Source organism: Girardinichthys multiradiatus, chromosome 21 (assembly GCF_021462225.1).
Source record: "Girardinichthys multiradiatus isolate DD_20200921_A chromosome 21, DD_fGirMul_XY1, whole genome shotgun sequence".
Lineage (NCBI taxonomy): Eukaryota > Metazoa > Chordata > Actinopteri > Cyprinodontiformes > Goodeidae > Girardinichthys > Girardinichthys multiradiatus.
This window is the reverse complement of record NC_061813.1, coordinates 22,599,898-22,618,299: the sequence shown is the minus strand read 5'-3', so window position 1 is coordinate 22,618,299 and position 18,402 is coordinate 22,599,898. Positions and strand designations below refer to the sequence as shown.

General features: G+C 38.0%; 1 protein-coding gene across 4 annotated transcripts in view; it reads right to left on the bottom strand.

Annotated features, from left to right (window-relative positions):
• eya1 (EYA transcriptional coactivator and phosphatase 1) overlaps window positions 1-18,402 on the bottom strand; it is a 95,981-nt gene that overhangs the window by 49,585 nt on the left and 27,994 nt on the right. For 3 of the 4 annotated variants that reach the window (XM_047350243.1, XM_047350240.1, XM_047350251.1), the window contains exon 1: window positions 212-496. The exons of the other annotated variant lie outside the window; for it this stretch is intronic. The gene's annotated coding sequence lies outside the window, so the exon portion shown is untranslated. Of the gene's footprint in view, window positions 1-211; window positions 497-18,402 lie in introns of those variants that run through there. 4 annotated transcript variants of the gene reach the window in all.

Here is an 18,402-nt window from a genome sequence, read left to right as displayed (position 1 = left end):
TAATACTGTTATTTGGATTGGGGTAAAAATTTACTGAATAAACAATACCATTTTCCTAAAAATGGGCAGTAATTGAAAATTGCCTGTTGTAATACTAATTTATGTGATAAAATAACTAATCACAGAGTCAGTCACACCAAAAGCCAAAGCTAATGAAAACAGGACAGTTGGATATGTCAAATATGAGAAAGAAATGAAAAGTTATACTCACTACAATTACAGTTGAATCCCAGTGTTTTCCCCTCTTTTTATCTTCCCCTTTAAAAAAGAAATCTTCTGGAAAAGGGTCAGGCAGTCCAGCAGAGAGGACAGCACGCTGTCTTAGACAGCTCTCAGAGTGTTGGTAGAATCTGTAGCGCAGTAAATGTAAACTACAGCACTACTTTTTTTCTTTCTCATTTTAGGTGTTGGAACCCATTGAGCCCAGCTCGGTATCTCAGGAGACTCTGTCTTATTGAGAACGAGAGTTGTCCGATTACTGCTTCAGGCAGTGACTGGTGAGTGTCTGAGGAAGAGGGGGGAAAAAGAGAGAGAGGGAGTGTGTGAGGGCAACAGAGAGGGAGGGAGGAGAGCGGTGAATGAGTTAGATGGGAGGGAGGCTGCTGCTGCTGTTTGAAAAAGCTGAAAAGTTGCTCGGCGCTCTCACAGGAAGACTTTGGGCCTGGAGGAGGCACAGGGGAGTTGTGCCGCACACAAGCTCCCCCATATGTCATTCACTCCCAGCTTTGAGAAAAAGAGTCCTCTCCAGATTGTATCAGTGCAGACTAAGACAATGCTCAACAGCAGGCTCTGCTCACATAGCCCGAGGGCTCCAACTTTTCTTCTCACCCCCCTCCCCTTTCTCTCTTGTTTTGGCCATACTCATTTTTTCCCCCACCGCAAACCACAACTTTTTTTTCCCGTTTTTGCTTTCTCTCGTGAGCACAGGGTCAAAGATGGATTTCTTTTGGTCATAGAGGGACTTCAGAGGGCAAACAGAGGGCTAGGTCATTAGCTTATAGGTGATGGGGAGCCAGAGGTTTAACAGCGGCCGAGAGTCTCGCCTCTGCCTGTCTCCGCAGCACTCTAGTGGAAGTCCTCCGTCAACACATACGCACAGCGTCTGTGTGCAAGGTAATGACTGCCTTCTGTCTGCTCCAGGTTATTATTTCAACTGAGCGAAGCTGCTTCGCAGGGCCGCACTGCTACTGATGAGCTGAAACTGGTGATTTATTCAAGCTGGTGATGAGGCCTGAACAGATTTAGCTCCAAAATGTCATGACATTATTTCTAAGAATATCAACTGTGTGTATAAGCTGGTCAAAATACCAATGAACCATTAATAATATGTTTAATTTCCACGCCATAAAAAAACTTCAGATGAAATACCGGGTGTAATACTGACAAATGATTATGAGGAAATGGAAATCATATATTTACTATGGTAAGGAGGTGATGAGAGAGAAAAAACACCCACGGCTGGAAAAATAGTCGACTGTGTTTCTATCTAGATTTCTTTCAAATCTCTGTTACCTACTGGTCAGTTCTATATAAGTAATAGGCCGTTTTCTGGTATCATGGTATGACAATACTTTTAAAAAAGTACTGTTTGAAAACTGAAAAGTTTTCGTCATACTGTTTCTATGGTTTAAAGTCCTTTTAAAGTTCTAAGTGTGATGTATTGGACGCTCCTGTTTAACACAGTCGAAATCCCTGCGGTTCAATACATTATGATTTATTATAATTATAATAATTATGTTTTCCGTTTCTGCTGTTGTGTTTCTATCTGAACTCTGTAATACCTAGTTAATGTTGTATATCAAATGCAGGCATATATGGATCACTAAAGGAGGTGTTGGCAAAGGTCAAAGGTTTAAACCAGTTATAGCTTTAAAAATTACTACAATTTTCATCATACTATTCATGCAGATTGTAGTCCTTTTAATGAGATCCCAGAGAGTACCAGAGTGATCAAATTTTTCTCAGCTTGTTTGAACAGTGAAGTATTACTCTGCTACCCTTCCCCCACCTATTGCTGTGCTCTGCCTTTAAGCTTTCAGGAAAAAAAAAAACACTTCTTCACTTAAGGAGAGAGCTAGAGTAAGTACATGAAGACAAACCAACAAATACATATTAACCATCTTGATTTAGTAGTTCAATTCCCGTGATAAAGGTACACCAAGGTTTTAAAAACCGAGAAAAAACTTTTTCCAACCTATTGTTTTTACAGTCTTATCGTTTTAATGTAATGTCAAAACATGTACTGGAGTGACCAGCTGTATGGAATATAGAGTAACTCCAAGCTGCCCCTACCAATCCTGTTGCTGTTTACTGCTGGTCAGCTGGTTGAAAAAAGGCTTACAGGAAAGAAACATTTGGTTGTTTGAAAATAGTTCCAGCTTAATTCAAATCTATTTATTTATATAGCCTTAATTCATAACATATACCATCTCAAGATACTTTACACACTCCAACAAATGCAATGTATATCAACAAATATCTCATCAAATCAATGCAATCATATAGACAGATTCACATTTAATTCCTTACATTCTAGTTTGATCGTAATTATGATACAATACAGTCAAATTTAGTTATTAATCCTTTTTCGGGAAAAAATAATGTTGTTTTAAACTGATCAATAAGCAGCCTATCTCAAAGCAGCCAACTGCAGACAATAAGTGCAACTCTATAAATAGCAGAAAGACAAAACAGGATAATATTGTAAGCAATACGCAATACGTTCATTTACTTAACAAACTGCACTAAATTTATCAGTTTTTTTATTCTACATTTAGGATGAACATTAAAACAAACAACAGAACAATTGTACAAATGAATTTGTTACTTTAGGTGCAGGATGAAAGAAAGTTGATTCTGTGTTTTAAATAACATTGATTAGATTATGTTGTACAGTAATGCAGTAACACCATGCATTACTGTTTGATTATTGGATGTGAGCATTACCTTTACTTTAGATTGTACAATTTTAATGTTTTATTGATAGTTATTTTGTTATTATAGATGTTTCATTTTATTCAAGTTTTTTTGTTTATGCTTTAATTCTTAAAGCCTGACCAGGAAGAGTGGTTGTACATTAGCTATGACTGAAAACCTGTATACAAGGCATTTAAAATCTATTTTACATACCAAGTTATTATCGCTTTTAAATAAAAAAACCAACATAAAAAGATTAGCATACTGTCAGAATCTCTTTCCGACCCCATTAAGGAATAAAAAAAAAAGTGTGAATAATAGACAACATTCAACTGTGATTTATAATGACTATTAAAGTCATAAATTAGCTAGTTCTTGTTTGAGTAGCTCAGCAGTAAACGTACAGGCCAAACAAAACCAGGCCAACATGAACATAGCTGTAATTAATAAAGAAATGAACAAAACAGATCAGAGCTTCAGCTCTCCTGATTATAACACACAGCACTTACAATATGGACACAGCCCAAAAGCACACTCCGCTTCCTTTACCAAACCAAATGCCCACAGGTGAATCTATACAATCACATGCTGGGATCCGAGCATGAGCAAGTTGCTGATAAGTCAATTGACTAATAAAAGATGCCGGGGGACTCTCAGGTAAATCGCTCTATTAGCAGTGGGGCACACATGCCATTTATGTAGCTGCGTTCAGGCAGTGGCTCTCATTGCGTCAATAAAGCAGCTGCATAAAATTAGATGGAGACGAAATTTTGCAAGTGAGTTATTTTCATATTGCATGGTATAATCATGCAGCATTGTTTATGCCTAAAATAAACTCAGATTTTCCTCCTGAATGCAGTGCTCTGTGGTGTGTTTTGAATAAGAGCTCCAATCATCACAGCAGTTTCACTGAAGATGAAATAAATTAAAGGCTGCCAAACCCAAACAATCTCATGAAAAGGGTAAATTAAGCTTTAAATTTTAAATTGCTGTTGCACTGACTTACAAGAATTAAACATTTGCACATGTTATGAAAGCAGACCGATTCAAAACTGAGATGTGTTCCTTGGAAACATTAAAATAATCATTTGTGCAACAATAAAACCTAAATTCCCCTGTGGTTGCCAAATGGAGGCTTAGCAGAAGATGCACAGATACGGTTCAGTTAGCATAAGCGCTAAAACTGCACTTGCCAAAAACTATATCAAGTAAGAAATTTGAGAAGCAAGTGAAGATTAAATGTGAAGCCGTTCTTTATTAAGGATTATCTTGATGGGACTCAATGGTCTTCATGTGGGGTTGCAAGGATGCCTGTCTGCAATTTAGAGTGAAGAGAGATCTGAACTGTCCTCTGCTGCCAATAGGTTATCCCCCCTCAGCTATTTATAAATGAAAATAGACCTAACTCCAAATTGCTGATTCTGTTTGTAAGATAAGGGCTAATGTAAATTTAAATAGATTCTTGCTACTTTTTAAGTAACTTTTTTCTTTTTTGAACTTGTGAATAAACTGAGCTTACTTGTCTTGACTTAGAATACATAAACAGTTTAAAGGAGGCAGGAGCGCTCTGACAAGGGATCAAATGGTTTAGGTGAAACAATATGCTCACACTCTGGTGACATAGTTGCAATATTTTCATATGCATGTCCTGCAACATTGTTTGGGTAGAGCTACTACAGTGTTTATTCAGCGTCACACATTGGGGGGATCGAGTTCCTTCTTTGACATACGTCTCAGCAGAGCGTTACCCATTCAAAACGTTTACTCCACGAAGGGAAATCTGAACCTTGGGATAACTTTGAATAAAATAACAGCTTTATATATTTTTACAGGCATTAGCAGCTGAAGAGTTCAATTGTTGACTTAAAAGGAAATGCAAAAAAAGCTTAATTATAAGTGCTTCTGTTACAAAGCTTGAAATCTTGCCTCTGAGTCATGTGGGACAAAGTTTGCTAGATGTCAACTTGCTAAAGAGCTCCGTTACTGTGAGGTACTGGATATTCTTGTTTAAAAAGGGCAAAAAAACAGTGGTCAAGAGAAATAAAACATTATTTCAAATAAATTATGAAATAAGGGTTCTGCTCTGTTCCTATTGCTGTGTTTTTTTACAGAGCTCAGTTGTACCTAATTTAGAATATCTTGAGAGGATATAAAAACATGGGACACTTTCCATATCAAGATATAGCAAAGTCTTTAAAAGTTACAGTTTCAAAACAGCTGAAGTTTTTCATCATACCGTTTTTTTGGTTTAGAGTACTTTTGACCAGAGGGAAATATCTTTCATCGTCCCACTGTGGGGAAAATGAGGTGTATTAGCAGCAAAGTAAAAGGCAAACAGAAGCATGCAGGTAACACAAAAGTAAAAACTATAAAAAAATAGAAAATAAGAATTGACTGTACATTAAGAGAAAAAATTACAACATGGGAAATACTGCAGTTATTAGAGATAGCATACTCAAATTAAATGAAATATGCAAATAAGTAGGGTGATTTGAACATGTATGATTGTGTATAAAAACAATGACAGACTATTTACAAAAAATGAAAAAATAACAAGCAGGAATGTAAACACTTATTGAGTTTGTTGGAACCAGTGATGGTTATGAAGTCTAACAGCTGCTGGGATGAAGGATCTGCAGTAACGCTCCTTTGTGCACCTGGGATGGAGCAGTCTGTCACTGAAGGAGCTCTCCAGTTCTGCAACGGCTTCATGCATGGGTGGGAGAAATTGTTCATTAGTGATGTTATTTTTGCTAAAGTGCTTCTGTCTCCCACCACCAACACTTTGTCCAGGAGGAATCCCTCACCTATGGTCAGGCAGACTATGGTAGAGTTATGAGAAATTGTTTTTAGATGGCAGCCAGGAGAGTTGATCGAGACGTCGGAAGTGTAAAGGGTGAAGAGGAACACTGACAGCACAGGTCCGTCCAGGGCCTATTGTACTGCAGACCAGCCTTTCAGAGACACAGCCCCATGTTCTCACATGCCGTGGGTGGCCAGTGAGGTAGTCCAGTACCCACTGGGACAAGTGGTGGCCCACCCCTGATGGCTCCAGCTTGTCCCTTAGAAGTCCAGACTAGATGGTATTAAAAGCACCAGAGAAATCAAAGAGCACAGTCTTCAAAGTGATTCAAGGCTTCTCTGGGTGGGTAAGAGCTCAGTAGGTAGATGATGGCATCATCCACCCCGTTGCCAAGAAATGCAGGTATGGGTACCACCCATCACCCTTATCACGGAAACTTGAAACATACAGTTGGTAAACTATGGACATCATTTATATAAATCAGCAGGTGGGCTGTCCAAGCCGACAGTCCAACTAATTTTCAGCTCCATGGTTCTTAAACGTTGACACAAGCACCACTGGTGGTACATGGGCTGTCTTTAGTGGTACTCAAAACACATTTTGTTATTATTTGCTAGGTAAATACTATGACATTAACTGTAATGCAGGGCTAATAAGTACCAACAACCAATGAGATGAATTGTTCAAGATCAATGACCTTTACTTCAGTAGGATATTTTCAGAAGACAAATGGAGAAAGATTGAGAGATTGAACTGAAGCGGATTACGGTTAACCAGTAGTGATTATATTTACTTGAGGCATGTTCCACTAATGGGCCTTTTCCAGAAAATGAAATAATTTTTGGCAGCCATTATGACATACTTTTTGTTAACTTTAACTGTAACAGAATTTAAACTAATGCATCCATTTACAGCCATTGGTAGCAAAATGTAGTTAATCATTTGGTTTAAATTTTTGGGGGTTTTAAACCATTTATGTTATGATGCAACAATAAAAACAAACACATTCCCTGTGGACCCCTTAAAGATTTTCAAGAAACAAGGTCCTGCTGCGGGTGTGTAGTTTATTCTCTTTTGGGACATCTCTCTTTGGCTTCATCTCTCTTTTCTGCTTTCTATTGCTCCAAAAGTGAGAGAACATGGAAATCTACATTGCAAAATCCCTTTTGTCACAGTTACACCTTTCCATGGAATTTGTAATCACTCTTTATACATTATACAATGTTATAATCATTGGTTATAGGTTCAATGCTGAAAATCATAGCTTTAATTTGTGTAACAACAGTCCTGAGCAAAACCTCAGTCAACGGTGTTGCAGCAGGAGAAGTTACCAACTCTGTCCTGTTTTGGACTTCACAGTGCAAACGTTCATAACACTACGTCTATGGTACATAAATGTTCTGAGGAAAAGAAATATTCAAGCTCTCACATTCGAAATGCAACATTATGCTTTATTTAGTTTACCTCTAAAGTGGGAATTTGATCAAGAAATGACATCACACCCAGTTTTGACAGAAAACAGTGATGGTTTCTCATTGACATAGTCAGTGACAAGGATAACAATAATTTGCAGTGCAAACTGATAAATGTTTTTCTCTGCATTTGTCGCTTTCGATGTGTTCACCTACGTAGGTTATAAAGCATTTAGTAAATGAAAGATTTTAGGAGACACAAATTGGGAGAATTAACACATCTTTACTGCAGCTATCAATACATTTTGTATGGAAGAAAGCATTATTGTATATGTTGAACTTAGGACTGGTAAGAAAACCCCAATTTTTAAATTCTGATTTATCTAGAGACATTTCCATAAATTTCTTTCTTCAAACTTCTTCAAACCCAACAACACTAGAAATGGACTGCATGCTTAAATTATATCCTATGCCCAGTCATGCAGGACTAATGGATAAAAATCTGTACTATTGTACTATTATTACTGTTATATCTGTCAAGATGATGGAACTTGGAAAATATTGTTTCTATATGTAGGTTTTATAAATCTGAGATCCAATGACCTAGCCAATTGGCCTATTGTACTTATGTGCTTATTCTATATTTTAGCAAATGAACAGAAGTTTACAATATTTTTATATTATTATAACTGTAGTAATAAATAGGTTATATTATTATTGCAACAGAAGAAATAGCTGGTGCATTTCTGTTTTTACGTAATTAGAATATGTCATAAATTTTCATTTTGAATTTTCAGTGTAAATAAAATGATACCATAAAACCACAATATTTTTACTAAAAATTTTCATATCACGAGAATCTCACTCTGTCCCATGCCTATCTCATGTGACTACTAAAGCAAAGCACAGTCAAACAAACTGAAACCAGTACCACTTTGAGAGATCAAAACCAACTTACTGTGATATATAAAAATGCCTTTCAGCACAGTATACACAGTGCAAAATTCACCCATCTAGGAAGCTTTGATTAAACTCCAAAGGAAGTCTTTCAGAATGACAGGCTATGACCACAAAAAAAGATTTCGACAGCGCAGACAGATAATTTTGAAGTCCCTTAAGGTAAATTAGTAGCAAGTGGAGTTCTTTCAAGTGGTGAATGAAAGTTCTGAATGAAGGCTGAATGCTTCATAAACAAATTTCAGGTTGGCCTGCTTTCTCTAAGGAGCAGAGATGAAAGTAAACACAGCATACCTCAACATGGAAATACACTGGAGGTTTCCTCCACAGACAACCAAGAACAAAGAAAATGCTTAACCTCTTGGAACGTCAAAAGCCTAAAATAACAGCGTGGCCTTTCTGTTGTAGCTATTACAGGTCCAAACTAAACAATCATATTTTGAAGTCAATGAAATCTGCATTTTTTCTTATTAAACTATTTAAATTGTATCAATTATCAAAAGGAATAACTATATTCTGCAGTTGTTCCAGTGAATACAAATCAGTCTGTAGTTAAAATTCTCTGCCGACACATTTACCTATGAATATGCCATGTGAGGAGAGCATACTTTACGACCAGCAAAGCACACCTGGGGAAAGTCCAGGAGGACATCAAAATCCTCAGGCAGAAACTTTATTGCTCTCCAGTGGCCCTAAAAGAGCAAAACAAGCACACGTTGGAGACCTATAACACAGAATGAGACCTTACTAAGGCAAAGTACGCCTGAATCTATTACAGAGTGAACATGTATCCAATTGAAAGCCAATAATAACAGTAAATTAACACAAATAAAATAATTAAATTGTGTAATTTAGATGTACCTAGAGCACACTGACATCTTTTCAGATCAAGATACGTTTTGGGGGGGAAATTTTTAATTTTTTTCCAATAGAATGAGAAGAATAATACATTACAGTTTTGGCATATAATTAGATTTAAATGACATAGCTTAAAACATTTTTCTATTTTAGGGATGCAGAGACGCACCAATAAACCGGTCAAATGCTCAGCAAATCAAATAAAGTAAAAAAAGAGTTGCCAAAATGTTGGACTATTAGAAACTTCAATACAAGGCTAGACACATGTTCAAAATATATTTTTGTGACTGATAGGCCTGTGAGATGCTGTGCGTAAACACAGCAGATGTAAGATCTTAAAATTATTTTAGGCCTAATCTTTCGGAAAACAGCTTAAAGTACATGTCAATAAGTTGAGTTTTTATTAGTACATTTTAAGCAAAAACAATTCAAGCGTTTAGAATTACCTACTCATGATGTAGATTACTATTATATTTATTTCTTAATTTTAATAATTATTTTGCAGACAGTGAATCTCGATGGGATATTTCCGGTTAAATATGAACAACTAGCATGTTTTTGTAAAGCCTCACTAAAATTATAACAAGGTTTAAAACTGCCTAATTTTATCAGTACTCATTTTGAGTATACGTAGAAGAAGCAAATAATCTTCCCTCACAAGTTGATCAAACACTGCTGAACGCTTTAAAAGTATACCGCTGTAATGCAAAATGGCTGTGAGTACTGCATAGTGGTGGTAATCTGACATTCTCGTTTAAAGACAGAACCTCAGCAGGAACACTACTAAATCAAAATCAGCTGCACCCTATAATACCAGTATGTTTGGTAATAAATTTTCAACACCCCCTCTAATGGCAACATTTGTCAGGGTCGCCCCAACTGTCTGAGATTGGCTTCTTACTGGTGCAACCCAGGCATCCAGAAATGTGGCACTCCCAGTATCCTCCACAGCTGCCTAGGTCAACGGAGCGAAGGAAGCCAGGCCGCTGATCAGACGGCCACAGTCATCAGTAGGACCTATGTTAAGCACACAACCAACTCCCAGTAGGTTAGAGTGCAAAATGCAGAGGTTTTACACATAATTGTGGCCTTGCAATCCCCCTCCCTCTGGCTGACTCCGTGTCTCCCCTCTGACTCACCTACCCAAACCCCCACTAGTTCAGCCACTGTGACATTTGTGAAGCCAAGAGTCCACATAACAAAAACACATTAGGCAAATGTCTGGGGTCAAACGTCTGTCTGAATTGGCAAGATGAAAGACACTTAGACTGGGTCTGCCCTATTCTCCTTAGTGACTAAACCCAGTTCCAAAAGAGGTAGTGCTGTGAAAGTTGGCGGTTCGTCTTACTGACAACATAGATGTGCTTCTGCAATATCTAAGCCAGTCAACCATGCAGTCATCTAACTCAACGAAACTTAACAGACATAGCAAAACTGGAAGATGATTTATATTTAACTGCCATCCATATGTCCAAAGGAAGCAAGTGGAAGTGAGCACAGCTTGATGAATAGGCACTGCCACTAGACACCAGCTTTCAGTATAACTCCAGACTTAACAGTTGGGCTTAGCTATCGACACTACTTCATGTATGTGCACTTAAAAAAAGTGGATACGTTGATTGTTTGGACATTAGTGATTTATTTTAAACTCCAGCAGCAATAGTGCTGAGCATCACAACCTTAAAGGAGGTATGAATTTTTACACACTTCTAGAACTACAGGGACTTCCAGTCATAGATAAAATTGGAGGGACTTTATCATTTACATTACACTTAGAAATAGCTAAATATCTAAATTAGGTCTAAAGCACAGATATGATTAACTTTATATTATTGTTGTAAATGTATCTTCTCAAACATGGGTTTCTAGCTCCCTATTGTGATATGTAAAAAAAGAGTAAAAGAAAAAAACAAAACCAAGACAGTCGAGAACACACCCGAATATTTCCAAAGACTTGTGAAATTAAATTTGGGATGCCAAACACAAGCGTCAGAAACTACAAAATACCAAAACATACCTGGTGAGAAAATCTGGCAAAAATCTGACTAAGAGCAGCAGGTTGAAGTCTTAACAAACCAATACCCTACCTAAGGAAACGCTTTGTGGTAAGCAAGGTCCGCTTGCAATTTACTACAGTGATAAATGACCACTTGTGACAAAAAACTGCAATAAAAAAACCAAAAATACAATAGTTCTGGTAAGATTTAGGTAGACATTACAATTTATGCTCCTGTTCTGACTAGCACTGCTACTTCAATTAGTTTCTTTACAACTACACGTTGTAGGTTGTTTGGTCCTAAAAAATCTCTTTAAGCTAACTTTAAATTTGGTTGTTGGAAGGGAAGTTTAAATACTCAGACAGCACATGCATTTATATTGCTTACACAGAAAAAAACAAAACAAATGGCAGGTGTGGCTACCTATAGAGGGTAAACGCACAGGAGGAACATTTGGAGAGAGTAGTATTGATTTATTTTAGAAAGTGACATCAGCAGATGTTGTCTACTGACAAGACACAAAAAATGTTAATCTAGTAAAAAAGAAAACCTAATAAACTTTATAAACTTGTTGCCATCCGGTTATTGACTCCCAGCTTGAGATATCTTTCCAAAACCGAGATATATAGGTGTCCCTCAGTTTTGGGTTTTTTCCTTCCCTTAAATCAAAGATTCCAATTGTTAAAATAATGCTGGGGCAAACAAGGATTTCCAACAAAAAGTGTTTTTGGTGATTGAGCTCACATATTTTTCCTGCAGTGATGATCTCTGAAGCAAACGACATCACCCATCCTTTTAAGTGTTGTGAATAAACTTCTACACATCTGACACATTTGACATATTCCTGTTGGAAAGCTCTTTTTTTTCTCCAAGAAAACAATAAAAATTTCTGTGTACAGCAATAAAGAGCGACATGCTTCCAGACGCTATGGAAACAGATGTTGTCATCTATATATGGAAGTGTAAAATCCGGTTCAGACAACCTGACTCACAAGAATCTTTGTAATTTATTTACTTTTGATTTTTAGACATTCTGCCTCAAAAATATGATAAAGGAATAAATCAAAGGAAGCCCGATCCACATGCTAGTACCTTAAAAAAAGTAGAGCTCCTGGTGACTTCAATGTATGTGCCTGTTACTTTTTACTGCAGTCATAATGAGCAAGGAAGACAGTCCATCATTCGCTGTTTTTCCTAGAGTCTACTTTTGTACTATCGATATCAAGTAGACAGGAACTGCTGTCCAAATTAATTTGAATATGAAAAAATAACCAAGACTGTGTCATTCAAAGTAAAAGTGAGTAAAACCAAAAGCAAATTAAAAATACTTTTGCTAAAGAACTAGTATTGCCTTTGCACCGAGAGCAGAAACTTCCTGATGCAGCACATTTTTTACAAACACATCATTGTGATGGACACTGATAGAACTTAACCATATGCAATGTTTGTTTCCTCTTGAGGCGTTTGTAGCAGCAGTTTTCCTGCTAAAAGGTGACTTCCCCTTGGAGGAAACCGAATTAGCAATGAACTTTTTTCAGAACACTTAGTCTTTGTCCTTGCGGGGAAATATCTGATCTCGTCATGAACTGATTTGAAGAAAAAAATACATTAGTTCTTTCTATAGTGTACAGTACTTTTTCTTGGTTTGTTTAGTTTGCGACACTACCATGGGAAATAAAAACAACAAAAAATATTTCATGAAAATTGTAAATGACAAAGTAAAGCAAGTAAATAACCATGGCAAAAAACAAAAAAAAAGATCTTTAAATAAGTACCCTATGATCCTCCAAGATGTCTCTTTTTTCTAGTTGAATTGATTCCATACACTAAATTAGCTCTTTTGCATTTCTCTATTTTAGTCCTGAACCTTTTTTAAATAATCTGAGGAAATTTTGTGTGCATTTTCAGTAGGATCTTCCAAATATGGAAGACCTACTTCAAGAGTAAATCCAATAATGGTGCTACTATGCTCCTTGAACAAAATTGACTTTTCACTTCTGCTTTCTCTTGCCTCCTAACACTCTTTTACCACCCCAGGTATCACATGCACATGAAAATCTTTTGCAGTCTGCAACATTTTCAAGAAATATGTGAGGCTTCTGCCCCTCCACAATCAGTTTCAGCCCTGCTGTGGAGCATGTGAGTTTTCAGAACAGAGAACATGCCATCCTAGCATTAGTTTTAATTTTATCTCAGTGACCACAGCCAGGAGAATCATTCACACAAAATCTAAAATCTGTGCATATTTCACTTATCACTTTCAGCTAAGAGTTGGACTGTGACTGTTATAAAATTATGATATACATTTTTTCAGCTCATTCTCCTTCTCGTCTTCCCACCTCGTCACTAGCTACTTTTACCAGACTTTGCTTTGACAGCATAAAAAGTAGTTTGTGCATTTAAAGTACACCCTCAAAACCTCAGAGATTCCTTCGTTCAGCCAGCTTAGTTGCAATTTGGAGGTGTGTGTCCTTCTCCACAGCTGGGAGCCCAGGACACAGCCTACAAACCTCTAAGTTAAAGGGGCTTAATCATTGCACTGTACTAATGCATGCGTATCATTTGTTGCTTATTTTTAAGCCATTTGGAGAGCTCCTTTTGGTTGCAGTCAGAGCAGTGGCTAGACTTGTTGCACATCACCAGCTGGACAACCAAGATCAATACAGACTTGTTAAATCACATGGAGGGCTGCCAGTATGGTGTGGGTGGGATTAGATTTTTGCTCTGGCTAGAGGCCAGTGCTAACTCTCCTTCAAATTCTCTGATGACTAATCCTTGCAGGTGTGCTCAGGCCGCATGTCATTGGTAAGCTGCCACTGTTGCTATAATGCCTCTCCATGTAGCACCCAGGAGCCTTATATGGTGCCACTACCACAATAAATGCTAATGTGAGCAATAGCATTTTTTCAAGTCTGACTTTGTACATTTTAAGATATATTTTAAGACCTTTTGCAGGCCCCTTACAATTAAAATTTAAAACGAACACAAACCTTAGTAACATACTTAACTTACCTAATAGTATAATCATGTTTAATAAAACTCTTCTCAACTTACAATTAGCTATTTTCAGGTCAGGCCTGAGTACTTTTACAACGAGGTTGTGTAACTCTAACACTTTCCCCAAGTAGATTTTAAGCTTCATAACAGATATCAGGAACGGTTTTGGTCAGCCATTGGAATCCCTGTGTTTAAGCCAGCTATCATTCATTTATCAGTTCATGACTGACTGACTATTTTTATCACATTTTAATTACACTCAAAATCCTCAACCACAGCTAGAAATCTTGGTACAGACTGATACAAGAAGCAGATTTCTCAAAAAAAAAAGGTGGGGAAAGAAGCCATTATTGAATGTGCATACAAATTTAAGACAAACTAAAAGCAAGACCTAGCATGGAAATCTGGCAAATTTAAGACTGCTAAAACTCTGATTATGGGAAAGGCCCTGACTTCTTTAAGCATTCCAGGAGAACAATCCATGACCTTGCAAAAACCATCCCCATTCTAGGGGGTTTCTTCGTCTGGTGTGAAAGCTTTACATAATAATTAGAACTGATCAGTAAATTCAATCTTCAATGTAATTCCAATAATAACGTGTGCAACACCACAATCTGAAAGGATTGGATATTTGGTAGGGTGCAGAATTCCAGGTTTCATCCATTCAAACTTAACATAGCTAACATAATTGCACAGCTGCTTGTACAATTTCCTGGGAATTGATCTTGGTAAAAGGCTAGTGACAGAAATGTTGGTTTATCGCAACTGAAATGCCATTGCAATATTCAACACGATAAATATCAAGTTAAGGTTTACTGCTATCACGCAGCCCTAATTAGGAATCATTAGAATGATTATAATTTACTGTATGTGCTCTCTAAAAAGAAGAAAAAAATAGAAGAGTTAAACCCTAAACTCCTTTCCCTTAAGGGATATTTCTTCTTAAAACCTTTACCATAAATCTCTTTAGACAATTCAATTCAGTTTATTTATACAGCGCTAATTCACAACACATGTTGTCTCAAGGCACTTCACAAATGTCAAGTACATACATTCCAATTAATCCTAACCATTGAACAGTGCAGTCAGATTCAGTTATTTATTGAAATTGGATAAAAAGTTTTTCTGTCTAAGGAAACCCAGCAGATTGCATCAAGTCAGAGATTTGTAGCAGTCACTCCTCCTAGATGAGCATGTAGCTGTCGCGTTCTGAGGTTTAGAGTGACCAAAGCACAGACAACAGCTAGGCAGCAGCATGTTTAAAGGAGTCTTCTTACTTTATTTAAAAAATAATCAAAAGCTTCTCCAATGTAGCAAGAACGTAGCAAAGTCACTGCAGATACAAGAAATCCAAAAACTTACAAAGTTGATACTGCAGGAACATAGTAGGCAAAGTACATAGACGAAGGTAGGTGAACGCAGATATGAACAGGGATTTGAACGGAAGGAACCAGCGAGGAACAAACAAGAACAGAGAGCTTATGAACAGAGGGAAGTGGAGTATGGACCAATGAGAATGAGAGATAGGAAATCAGGGGAGATGGAATTCAGGTGTGGACCAGGCTGTAGAGAACTGAGGGAATGTGAATAGTTGCTAAGGTGACAAGGCTAGAAACAAAACAAAACACAAGTGCTAAACCATAACATAAATCCAGAGGGGAAAACATGAGGGAAGCTAGACAATAACATAACCAAAGGAACCTGACTACAAAAACAAAACTAAATAACAAAACTCAGGGAAAACAGATCAAAGCAAAACTATGGACGAAGATAATAAACCAAAAGAAACATAAGTACCTAGAATAATCATTAACTAAAGTAAACCGAGAAACTAGAGGGAATAGAAGACACACCAAAACCTAATAATTAACAAAGAACCCATAAAGAAACCCTGACCGTAAATAAGACCTAAACCACAGAAAAGGAACCAGGACGAGGAGGAACAGAGTGTCATCGTTTTACGGATAGTTCTGACCCACATGCAGTAAACGCTCAAAGGAAACCAAGAAGTGTTTTACAGATTTATTGAAAGCACAGAAGTACGTACGGTCTTGGCACAGTAGGCAAAGCTGTAAGGAAGAAAGCATAGGTAAGTTAAGATGGTAACTAAGATGGGAAACTAATGGTGTTCTGTTTCTTACTAGTTGGTCGTTGACAAACCGCCAGGAGGAGAGGGAGTCGGGCTGGAGGAAACAGTGTGGGACTACGGAGGTGAGTTCTGCCAAGACACTTAGTCCCTTGGACATTAACGGTGTTTGGAGGATTGTATGGTGGGCACGAGTGGAGTGGTGGAGGGTGGACAGGTTTCGTGGAGGCAGGATCGGAGATCGAATCCAGGAAAAAATTAGCAGGAGGAAATCCAGCAGCACAGCGTTAGTGAGACACCAGTTTGTAGATCCATCCGTGGAACAAGGTCTCATAAGCAAAATCCATTGGTTGCCAGTCTGGGTAACATCCAGGTAGCCACCAACATGGTATACTGAAAAGACAAAATAGGTTAACAAAGTCGAAGCAAGCAATACGAGAAGCGGCTCAAAGGTCGACTTGTACCACTGAAGGCTAACACTTGAGCGCTGACATGCTGGCTGCCTCCTGCTTAAATACTCCAGGAACCTCATCACCGGTGAATGGAGAACACCTGTCTCACCGCTCCTGCTCTCCAACGCCCTCTAGAAAACACAAACAATACAAAAAAAAACACAGAGAACTCCACTGCTCCCACTCCAGAGTCCGAAGCATCAACCTCCAGCACGAACTGTCTGCAGGAATCCGGGTGAATCAAGATGGGAGCCTGGACGAATTTCTCCTGAAGACATCTGAAGGCCTGATTAGCAGCAGGAGTCCAATGGAAACTGGTCTTGGTAGAGGTCAACGCCGTCAGAGGTGCTGCCGTCTGGCTGTAGTTTTGGATAAATCTGCAGTAGAAGTTGGCGAAACCAAGGAACCTTTGCAACTCCTTCCTCGAGTCGGGAACGGGCCACTCCAGTACTGCTCTGACCTTCTCCGGGTAAGCGCGGACCTGTCCACCCTCAAGGATAAAATCCCAAAAAGTTACAGAAGACTTGTGAAACTCATATTTCTCCGCCTTCACGAACAATCGATTCTGAAGGAGTCTCTGTAGGACCAGACGGACATGGCGCCGGTGCTCCTCCACATTCCTGGAATAAATCAAAATATTGTCCAGATAAACAAAAACAAAAATTTTTAAGAAGTCTCTGAGCACATCGTTAACGAGAGCCTGGAACACAGCTGGTGCATTGCATAATCCAAAAGGCCTGACCATGTATTCAAATTGTCCAAGTGAAGTCTTGAAGGCTGTCTTCCACTCATCCCCATGGCGGATCCTAACTAAATGGTAAGCATTTATAAGGTCCAGTTTTGTGAAAACTGTGGCCTCACGTACAGGCTCGAAAGCAGAGGAAAACAGTGGAAGAGGGTAACTATTCTTAATGGTAATGTTGTTCAATCCCCGGTAATCAATGCCTGGTCACAAAGAACTATCCTTCTTCTTAACAAAAAAGAAACCTGCACCTAGGGGTGAAGAGGATGGCCGAATTAAAACTGCAGAGAGGGACTTGTTATTATACTTCTCCATAGACTGTCACTCTTGTTGAGAAATGGGATAAAGTCTGCTAGAGGGAAAAGTGGCTCCAGGAAGTATATTGATAGCACAATTATAAGGCCTATGAGGTGAGGAGGTAAGGAAAGTGCCTTGGATTTACTGAAGGCCTGCTTAAAGTCATGGTAGAGCTCAGGAACGTGTGATAAATCAGGAAAATCACTTTCATTGATAGCGGGATCGACAAAAGTGGGTAAGACTGCAACCTTAAGGCAAGAAACATGACAACTGGTGGACCATGATTCTAGTCTACCTTCAGCCCAATTAAGGTGTGTGTGATGTTTACATAGCCAAGGGAATCCCAAAACCAAAGCATGGGTAGCTACTGGGAACACATAAAAGTAGATAAGTTCCCGGTGATTACCGGATAAAAGAAGTACAATAGGTCTAGCCTGATGAGTGATGTGTAAAAGGTTCTGACCATTTAAAGCAGTGACAAGGTGTTGGAATTATGATTATTGATTTATTAATATTTATCAATAATTATAATTAAAAATCATAATTTGACAAGATTAATTTCTTAACCAAAAATCCTCATTTATGAATCGAGACCAGAGATGTCTTCTGGTGTTGTAATTGTGGCTCAACGCCTTTGATAATTACAACCGTTAAATACTCAGTAATAATTAATAACTATTACCAGAGATGTCACTGTTTAATCGACAGTTTCTGCCGAAACGTGTGCAACTTTAACCTTATTTTGACTGACAAATCACTCTTGCACAAAATAAACACCCACAACTTCTCTTTATCTATTTGAACATTTATTAAATCGATCAGTCTGATACACTCGCTCTTCCAATTCAATGATCTTTACCTACTAAAACATGCAAAGTTCTACAC